General features: G+C 47.1%; 1 long non-coding RNA gene across 1 annotated transcript; it reads left to right on the top strand.

Moving 5' to 3' along the window:
• The first annotated feature begins 400 nt into the window (after nt 1–400).
• Nucleotides 401–7,488, top strand: LOC131512882 (uncharacterized). Its single transcript, XR_009262356.1, has 3 exons — nt 401–2,016; nt 6,113–6,203; nt 6,457–7,488. It is a non-coding gene; the product is annotated as an uncharacterized LOC131512882 (long non-coding RNA).
• Nucleotides 7,489–7,917: the final 429 nt, after the last annotated feature.

Here is a 7,917-nt window from a genome sequence, read left to right as displayed (position 1 = left end):
AAGGAAAGCCTGAAAGCCATTGACTTGGCCCCCAGCCGGATTCACCGTGGCATGTGCTGGGTTTGCCGAGCCCAACCGTCATCATTAGCATATTATCCTAAATCACTTCCTAAGGAAACAGAGCAGCCCAGACCTGGGTCCCTGCAAACCCCAACACCCTAACTGCCCCCATGTCCACTGTGGCTGCCCCTGGAGGAACTTCCTGGAATGGACAGTTGGTAATGTCGGCCTTTGTTCATTGATTCTGCAAATAATGGAAATTATCTTTTGCAGCCCTGACAGAACGACAGTGAATTTCAATGCACAGAGTCCCTGAGGCCGGGGAGCCCCCATTTTAGGGGAGCAGGTGCCCCAGCTGTGGTGCGACAGAGAAGATGTGTCTCAGCACTTTTCTGTTTTGTTTGTTTGTTTTTAAAGAATAAGTAACTGCTGGAGAAGCTTGCTGTGGCCGTGAGATCATCTCTCATGATCAGATACATACACGTCACCACCTTTGGTGAAGGCTAACCGTGCCCCCTCTGTGATCCCACAACAACCCACACACAACAGAAGAGGTGTAAGCGGGTATGTTTGTGCTACAAACCCTCTCTTAAAACTTTGGGCCACATTTCACTTTAACAGATGCACCTGTTTATTCAGATCCAGTCCATCTTTCTGTATGTTTTTCTTGTTTGAAATAAATAACCCCACTTCCCGTTGTTTGAAGATGTGCAGGTTATGAAGAATAATCTTGAATGGATCACAAAGAATACAAATGACCCACTGTTGCAGCGTGACTCACAATTAACACTTTGGTCTCTGAGTTTATTAAAATGAATGGCTGTGGATTGTATAAACTGAGATATAAATATTTGAAGTATGGAGCACTGTATGTCTGAGACTCGGAGGAATATATAGTAACGAAAAGAGAGCATGTGATAAGTCACGTTTATTCGTCATGGCTTTGAGCGAGATTGACTTCCGGTTATTTCGACTGAAGAGAGAGTTTGGACCAAAAGCCCCAAATGAAAACAATTGGGTAAAATGTCTTTGAACACTGTTTCCAGGAATTGGAGCCCTAACAAGGTGATAAAATGGTATGAGTAAAGATCCAGGAGAAGGTGGAAACCCGCAGAGAAATGGTCAACCTTGGGTGCTGCCTCTGTCCTGGGGGTTTCTGCTGATTCAGGAAGAGGAGGCCAGAATCTGAGAAGCACTTTGGCCACCTTGGGAAGCGGGAGGTCAAGAGCAGGAATCCAGGCCTGCCAAGTTTGGGTCTCCATGAGTCCCTGAAGCATTGAGTTGGGAGCCCAATGGGTCACAGCCTAGAGGTCAGAAGAAAGAAAAAGTAACTCACTCCCACATGGACCACCACTCAACTTCAAGTTCCCCAAGTGGCCCCAAGTATGTCAAACACTGAAATTGTATTAAGGTGATCCCAGTTTGATGGTACCTCCAGGTACCTGGCTGAAATAAAAGAAAGTCATCTCTGGAGAAAGGTGACATCCTACCAGCCCTCAAGCTACTTCTAAGCAACCCCTGAAATACAATGTTTGGCACCCTATCTGAGATAACCAGAAACATGAGGGGACAACACACCATAAATTAGAATGAGCAAAAACACCAGGCAATCAAAAAAGGCACACAAGGGCTCTAGAGAAAAGAATTTTCAAACACAATCTCTAAAGTAATTATGCTTATGGTGTTCAAGGTTTTAAAAGGCAAGGTTTAAAATTCTTAACAGAAAACTGAAAACTTTAAAAAAGCAAGAACAGTTTGGGACAAAGTAAAAATTCTAGAACTGGAACACATTAATCACACAATGAGTGTGTTTTGCAGCAGGTTAGACCCAGCTGAAGAGAGAATATATAAACTGGAAGATAAGCCAAAGAAAATATGCAGATGGAAGCAGGCAGAGAAAAATGATGGAAAAGACAAAGGAGGTACAAGACGAGGGGGATACAATGAAAGCACAGCATTTCAGAAGGAAAGGAGAGAACGGACAGAGCAACATTTGAAGAAATAGAGGCTGAGGAGGTAATTTAGTTTTTCGTCTTCATTTTATAGGGAACTGAGCTCATAGTTTGTATGAGCTTTCTTATTAGGAAGCTGAAGTGCTCTAAAAAAATACTCTATTATCACTCTCAGATAACTAGGGCAAAAAGACTATTTTAAAGTTATGGAAACAGAGGAACTTAAAGAAGGCCTAGACAAATTTATTTTCAAAGATCACTCTTTAATTTGACTGACAGATGAATAATAAACTTAGGATTATTTTAGCTAACACACTGTTTGTAACTGTTTTGGTGCTTTGGGAATATAGTTGAGCAGCTTTTCAAGTACTTGAAACTAAAGCTAAGAATGCCCTCTGAGAGTAAAACTGAAATAAGGAAAGAGCTCATGAGGGCAAAGATATGCAAAACTTTCTTAATTGTACAGAATAGCTCCCAGAAAGCTTGACTTGACAATGACCTGAATGATGTAATGTCTTAAGTAATCTCTACACCCAACTTGGGGCTTGAACTCACAATCCCTAGATTGAGTCACATGCTCTATGCTCTACCGACTGAGCCTGCCCTGAGTCCCAACAATGACCTGAATGCTGTAATGTCTTAATCTCACTGGGTGTGTGAATGTGAGACAGACTTATCAGCTAAAGGAAGCAGAGAAAAAAGATGGCCACAGAGACAGACATTGACTGGGCTCATAAAGCACAGTCCAGGGCAAGGACTGTGACTATTCCCGTACCCCAGATAAGACTCTTCCGTCAAAACATCCTTTACACCCCATTCATTCAACCAACTCCTGTGTTTGGGGTCCAGATCTACCATTGCAATTTTCTGGTTAGTGTTTAGTTTCCTAGGCCGAGTATCCATAGTGAAAAAATTGTCCCTCAGGCAATTGTATACTTTATTATAAATTGTAAGTTATTGTTATGGTTTATACAGTGGTGTCTATTAAATTGATTAATGTGAGTCTACTGCTGCAAAAGCATCCACTCAAAAGCCAGGGGTCTGAATCCATAAGGCTGGGGGCCAAAATCTCGACGATTTTATGTTTGTCCAAATATGCCAGACTCTGAGTCCTCTTAGATTTGTCATTCATTGTCTGGTTGCAGCTCTGGTGCTGGTGCCATTATTGGCTAACAATGGTCTTATTTTTCCAAATGTATGTATCTTACAAATCAAAGCAATATTATTACACACAAAGTAGGGTCATCATAAAACAGCTTTTCCCTCCCTTACCCCTACCCATTCCATTCCCCAAAGCTCACCTCATGTCTTCTGGAATTTTCCATCATAACTTTTAAATACTGAGAATACACTATGTATACTTTTATTGATTTGAGATATGGGGCAGAAAAAACTAGAAATTTGGTGAGCTTCTATTTTCTGAGAGTTTTCCTTGCCTTTATTTACAATCTAATTTTTGAAATTTTATATTGACTATTAGATTGATATTTTACATACATGCTTTCTTTTTCTCTGATAGCTTCTCTTTCAGATCATGCAGCGTTTGCTTTATAATTTTAATCTGGCCCAAGTACTCACGATCATTAAAAAAATGTTTTTTTCTATCCACAGAATAATTTCTGTGTCCTTCACATTTTTCAATTCAATTGAATTGAATTGAAATTCAAAACAATTTATTTGTTATAGCTCTACTGGTATATTACAGCTTTTCCAGAAAGTCCAGTAAAAGTTGGATCTATACTTGCTTCGGTGGTAGTCAGGCTCTTGAAGTGGCCCCTGTGACCCGCCCCCCCAGTCCTGGGGCTCACACCCTGTGCGACTCCCTCCCCTTGAGTGTGGGGAGACGTACACCTTGCTTCTAACCAGTGAACACCACCGTGGTGTCCGGGGGTATGTGGTCACGATCGCATAAGGCTTCAGCATCCTTGTTGGACTTCCTCCCTCTCTGTCTTCCCTTCCCCCTTTCTCTCCTTCCTCCTCACCCCCCGCCCCAACCTCACCCTCACTCTCTTGCTGGCTTTGAGGAAACAAGGGATCTTTTTGGGTAGCCCTGGGTGGCAGGAATCTGGGGTGTCTCTAAGGGCTGAAGGTGGCCTCTGGCCAAAACTGATGAGAAACTAAGGTCTCAGCCCATCGACTACAAGGAAGCGTGCAGTCAGAGTGGCTTAGAAGACATCCTTCTCCAGTCAAGCCTCGAATGAGAACACAGCCAAGCTGATACCTTGAGTGCAGCCTGCGTAACACTAAACAGAGAATCCAGCTAACCCATGCTTGGACTCTATTTATTACTGAAACATTGACAAGTGTATAGGAAACTGTGTTTCTGAAACTAGAAGACTATAATCATCATGAGTGTTATCAAGTTGTAGCAGCTTTTTTATATTCTGGATACAAGTCCTTTGGTAGATGTATGGGTTAGGGATATTTTCTCTCGGTCTGTGCGTTGCCTGTTAATTTGCCTCATGATTTTTATTAGAAGGATCCCAAATGAAATCTAATGATCAATTTTGATCTCTCGTGTCCAGCGCTTTCTGTGCTCTGCTTAAAAAATCGTTGCCTGCTCGAAGATAAAGGTTTGCTCTTTTAGTTATTACATTTGAGTCAATAATCCACTGCGAATTAATTTTTGTGTCTGGTGTAAGGGAGGGGCTGAGGTGTGGTTTTTTTGTTTTGTTTTGTTTTTTATATGGATATCCTTTGTTTCAGCTTCACGGCTGTCCTCTCTCCACTGAAATGCGTTGGTTCCTTCGTCAAAAACCAATCAAACAGATAACTGTGGGTCTACCTCTGGATGGTGTTCTATTACGCTGGTCCATTTGTCTATCCCAGGCCAATACCGCTCTGCCTTGGTTATCATAACTTTTTTTTTTTTTAATGTTTATTTTTGAGAGAGAGAGAGGAAGAGCACGAGCAGGGCAGGGGCAGAGAGAGAGACACACACACAGAATCCGAAGCAGGCTCCAGGCTCCGAGAGGTCAGCACACAGCCCGATGTGGGGCTCGAACCCACGAACTGCGAGATCATGACCTGAGCCGAAGTCGGATGCTCAACCGACTGAACCACCCAGGCGCCCCTGTTCCTTTCCAATTTTAAGTATGATTCTGTGTCCATGGTTTTTCTTTTCTGTTGGTGCTCTGCAGTTTTTCTGATGTGTTTAGATATGGATTTCCTTTTTATTTACTTGCTTTGGACTCATTCGGCCTCCTAGGTCTATGAGTTGATGTCTGTGAACGGTGTGGAAAGCTCCTAGCCATTATCTTGTTGAGTATTGCAGCTTTCCCACTGTTCCTATTATATCCTTATAGAATTCCGCTTAGATAATCATTAGATTTTCTTACCCCATTTTCTGGGACTCCGTTTCTCCCAAGTGTTTTCCTTCTTTTTGTCCTCCTAGTCTTCCAGTCTTAAGCGACCGACTTCGGCTCAGTCCATGATCTCATGGTTCGTGGGTTTCAGCCCCGCAGCGGGCTCGGTGCTGGCAGCTCGGAGCCTGGAGCCTGCTTGGGATTCTGTGTCTCCCCCTCTCTCTGTCTCTCAGAGATAAATAAACATCAACATTTTTTTAAAAAAATTAGAAAATAAAATATATCCTTCCTGGGCACCTGGGTGGCTCAGTCGGTCAAGCGTCCGACTTTGGCTCAGGTCGTGATCTTACAGTTCGTGAGTTTGAGCCTCGTGCTGGGTCTGTGCTGACAGCTCGGAGCCTGGAGCCTACTTTGGATTTTGTGTGTGTCTCTCTCTGCCCCTCTCCTGCTTATGCACGATCTCTATCTATCTCAAAAGTAAATAGACATTTAAAAACAAATCAATAAATGTATCCTTCAGCTTGCTTTATTAAATGTTTTCACCGCTTAACTTTTCACTTGGAAATAATTCTAGAGGCCCAAGAATGTTGCAAACAAGGGACACAGAATTCCCGAATACTCTCCACTCACTCAGATTCCGCAGATGATGAGGCCGTCCACACCACAGTGCATCACCAAACTCCGGGGTGAAATCAATCTGATGCCGCGGTCTCACCTGCATGCACAGTCAGACCCCCCGAGGGCACCCTGGATGTCCTTTTTCTGGTCCAGAGTCACAAGCTGTGTGTCACTGTCATGCTTTTTTAATCTCCTTTATTCTGGTTTCTCTTGTCCTTTCTCCTCTTTGCCCTTTAGGATCTTGGCTCTTTCGAGGAGTGCTGGCCAGTTATTTAGTACAACGTCCTTCCATGTGTGTTTTCCAGTGTTTCCTCGCGGTTGAGTTCAGGTGAGGCATTTGGGGCAGAAACGTGCACCTCATCAGGAGGCCCTGGTGTCCCTTTGTGCTGTTTCTGGGGATGTTACCTGTGCTACCTCTCCCCTCCCCCACGTAATAGTGAACTTGGGCCCCAGTAGTGACGACTTGTCATACGAGACTTTTCCCCTCCACCCACGGCAAGCTCGCTCCGGGAGCACTTGCCGGCTGGCTCCCTGTGCGCAGTGGGTTTACGTGTGATTCATTTGTCATTTTGTCATTGTAGGAGACACCGGCTGTCCGCGTGGGCTCCCCTTGGGCCCCCCTCGGAGGACCTGATGCTTTACCACCTGCTCTGTGAAGCTCCATCTGTACCGGGGGCCCTATCCCCACTCGCAGGACTCACCCAGGCTCCCAGGCCCCTCTGGAGGGGAGACACGCCGTCTCCTGTTGGTCTGGATGTCTCTAGGGAGTGTGTCTGTGAGAAGGTGGGCTCTAGGACGGGACACCTCCCTTGTCTGGGTGATCGCCAGGCCTGCTTTAGGAGAGGGGATTGGAGGACATCCTGGGGGCTCCATAAGGAGACGAGTGGGGTGTTAGGGAAGCTCACCCGGGCTCAGGGCAGGCACCTGAGAGCCAGAGCGTCAGGGAGCAGCCTGCAGGTGTCCCGTCTGGGGTCTGGGAACCTCCCGATGCCGCCTGGATGAGGCCGCAAGCCAACATTTTCACCCGCTGCCTCACCACCTCTGCCCGCTCGCCTTTTACCCGGGTTTCCCCACTTCCCTGGGCCTCTGTGCTCATCCTTGCTCTCTGGACGGGGGGCCCTGCACACAGGAAGGGGACGAAACAGGCCCAAAGGCGTCAGCCTGGAGGAATCCATCTTGTGGACTTTGCCAGCACCCTGGGATCCGGCAGTTCCGGAATTCGCTCTCTGTGCTTAGTCGTGAGTGGCTGTGTGACCAGGGAACACTTGTGTGTTTGCGCAGCGCCTTCCATAAAATGGAAATAGTGGCCCCGTGTACCTTACAGGAGCCATAGGAACCAAGTCTAGTATGTTACAGCATTGTAAAATCACCGGAAATTCCGAGTCGCAATTCAAATGCTCGCCGCTACGTGCCATAGACTCGCACGAACCACCGTGAAACACCCAGAAAGTGCTAGTGAGGTCACAGAGCCTCCTCCCCGATGGCTCCTGCCCCTCCCTTCCGCACGGCGGTCCCCAGGCTGGGGGCTGCTCTGCTCCCCTCCCTGGAGGGCCTGCACTGTGCTCTCTGACCGCTCTCACGGCAGGAGCCCCCCCCCCCCCAAGTCTGCCCCCCTCCCCGGGGTCCAAAGGCCCACCCGCCCATCTCTCCCCTCTCGGTTTCCCTTCTGGGCCTGTCCTCCAGGCCTCTCTGGCTCTCATCAGCGTTTGCACCCGGCTGATGGCCCCAGAGAGGCCACAACCACAGTTTGTATCCCAAACTGGGACCCACTAGCTAACAGAGTGTTTGCTCTGGAAGCTCAGCTCCCGGCAATTTACGGTAAAGTTAGGAAGAGGCGGCTGGCGGCAGGGTCTGTGCAAAGCCTCACGGCCCGTCGGGTGACGGCCCGTCGGGTGAGGCAGAGGCTCCAGGGTGCAGAACTCGAAACGGGAAGGCAGCAAGGAGGGGAACTCAGTCCTGCAGGGACTAGAGTCACCTGCTGGAGCCACGGTGGGGAGTCCAGGCCCCGCGGCCACACCACACGGGCGACTGGGGCAGGGCCC

Source organism: Neofelis nebulosa, chromosome 5 (genome assembly GCF_028018385.1).
Source record: "Neofelis nebulosa isolate mNeoNeb1 chromosome 5, mNeoNeb1.pri, whole genome shotgun sequence".
NCBI classification, from domain to species: Eukaryota; Metazoa; Chordata; class Mammalia; order Carnivora; family Felidae; genus Neofelis; species Neofelis nebulosa.
This window is presented reverse-complemented; position numbering and strand designations above follow the sequence as displayed.